Here is a 2,401-nt window from a genome sequence, read left to right as displayed (position 1 = left end):
CCATATGGTCCCCCCTGCCTGCCAGGAGCAGTTTCTGAGCCTGGAGCCAGAAATAAACCCTGAGCACAGCCGGTGTGACCTAAAAACCACAAAAAAAGAAAAAAGAAAACCTCAGTTCTGACCCCAGCACTTCAAGACCCTCCAAACATCAATGAGAGCCACCCTAAAGCAGAGTCAGATCCAACTCCTGAATACTGCCAGGTGTGACCTCAAAATAAACAGGCAAATGGGGTTTTCACAGTGATAGCACAGTGGTAGAGCATTTGCCTTACATGCTGCCAATCCAGGACGAACCCAGGTTCGATCCCTGGCTTCCTATATGGTCCCTCAAGCCTGCCAGGAGCAATTTCTGAGTGCAGAACCAGGAGTATCCCCTGAGCGCCACTGAATGTGGCCCGAAAAAAAAAATCCAAAATTATCAGGCAAAAATATCAACAGAGATCCATGGATCCGGGGTTTGGGATTGCTGAGATTGAGCAATTTAGGGAAACACACACACCACCACCACCACCTACTTTTTGTGATGACCCCCTGATTACTCAAGCCAAAGCCAGATCCTTTGAATCTTTTCTAAGGTCCAGGAACTGAGCTGCCTAGGTTCTTGTTATGCTCCTTTCTCCCACCTCCCTCCTCACTCCTGGCGATGCATCCTGCCCCAGGGCACCCACTCACTGGAGAGTGCCTCCTTTTGGTCTTTGCAGGGTGGGCTTCAGAAGGCTTTGGCACTGAGGCCAGACAGGATATCAGCAAGAGATGCTCAGAAATTAGATCTTTTTTTCTGTCTTTAAAGGTCTCGACAGAGTTTAGACTTTCTAAATTGATGACAATGACCTTTCCCTGCAGCCCAGTTTAGGGTAACAGAGTCCATGGGAGGATGAGCAGGTTTACTAGAGAAAGAGGAAGGAAGACAGCTCAAGCCTGAGAGAGTCTGGGGTTCCTTGGCTCTGTGGGTGCACAGAGAAACCTACAGAGAGTCCAGAGGGTCCCCACATGACCATCTGAGGGCAAAGCATGCAAGGAGGTTGTGATGGATCTTGACTTTGTTTACTGCGGCTCTTATTTTCTCAGATTTCAAGTTCAATCAGGTGTTTCTCTCTCAACAATTATTTTCTCCCAGACCACATGGATTGGACCAATTTCTGAACATGAATGTGAGTAGGAACAATAGTAGAGCAGTTTTAAGGCACTTGCCTTGCACACAGAGAACCTGGTGTGACCATCATCTATGGTTTCCTGAGCCTTCCCAGGGGTGATCCCTTAACACCATTGTGTGACCCAAATGTAAAATACTTTTAATCACAAAGAGTACTGAACACCATTAGGTATGCCCCAAATCCAAAAGTAGGAATAATCATAATGATCATGATAATTAAGAAAATCTGAACGTGTAAGTGGCCTGCAAAATAAAAGGTATGTAGAGGTGAGATGAAGGGACAAGATGAGAATGAGAAATGAAAAATTGCCATTGTAATTCCCCATTTTTTACATTTTACAAAACAACAATGAGCTAGCTTTTGCAAAGTACTCTTTCTTCAAAGTACTCTCTCTTCAAAATAGAAACAAACTTCTCCTCAATGGGACTTCTTCCAATAAAGAGTCCCCATTTAGAGGGCCGGAGAGATAGCATGGAGGTAAGGCGTTTGCCTTTCATGCAGGAGGTCATTGGTTCGAATCCCGGCGCCCCATATGGTCCCCCGTGCCTGCCAGGAGCAATTTCTGAGCCTGGAGCCAGGAATAACCCCTGAGCACTGCCGGGTGTGACCCAAAAACCAAAAAAAAAAAAAAAAAAAAAAAAGAGTCCCCATTTAGGGCCCAGAAAGATAGCACAGCGACGTTTGCCTTGCAAGCAGCCGATCCAGGACCAAAGGTAAGGTTGGTTCGAATCCCAGTGTCCCATATGGTCCCCCGTGCCTGCCAGGAGCTATTTCTGAGCAGACAGCAGGGAGTAACCCCTGAGCACTGCCGGGTGTGGCCCAAAAACAAAAAACAAAAAAAACAAAAAACAACAAAAAAAAAAGAGTCCCATTTAAGTGATGAGTCACCATACTAAAGAATATTGCCATCCATTGAATATTTATACAGATGGGAGAATTTAATATTATTAGTGGCTTTCCTCACAATACACATTACTCCCCTTTTTCAGATCGCATCATGAATCAGAGAAATGAAATGATAGGCTCCCGCAAAAGTTAAAACACAGAGGTAAGGATTCATTTTTTTTTATGTCTGATCTAACAAACTGAAAGAAATGTATGTGTGTAGCTCCATAGGTAAAATTATTTTTAGCACAATATTCAGTGTAATCTCATAGCTCCTTTCCTCTATGCCGCTGGAAGTATCTATACACGTACCTGTTCAAAAATTGCTCTGAAAGACTTTCACTTTGACTACTTGTTTAGAA

Source organism: Suncus etruscus, chromosome 14, assembly GCF_024139225.1.
Source record: "Suncus etruscus isolate mSunEtr1 chromosome 14, mSunEtr1.pri.cur, whole genome shotgun sequence".
Taxonomy (NCBI): Eukaryota; Metazoa; Chordata; class Mammalia; order Eulipotyphla; family Soricidae; genus Suncus; species Suncus etruscus.
This window is presented reverse-complemented; position numbering follows the sequence as displayed.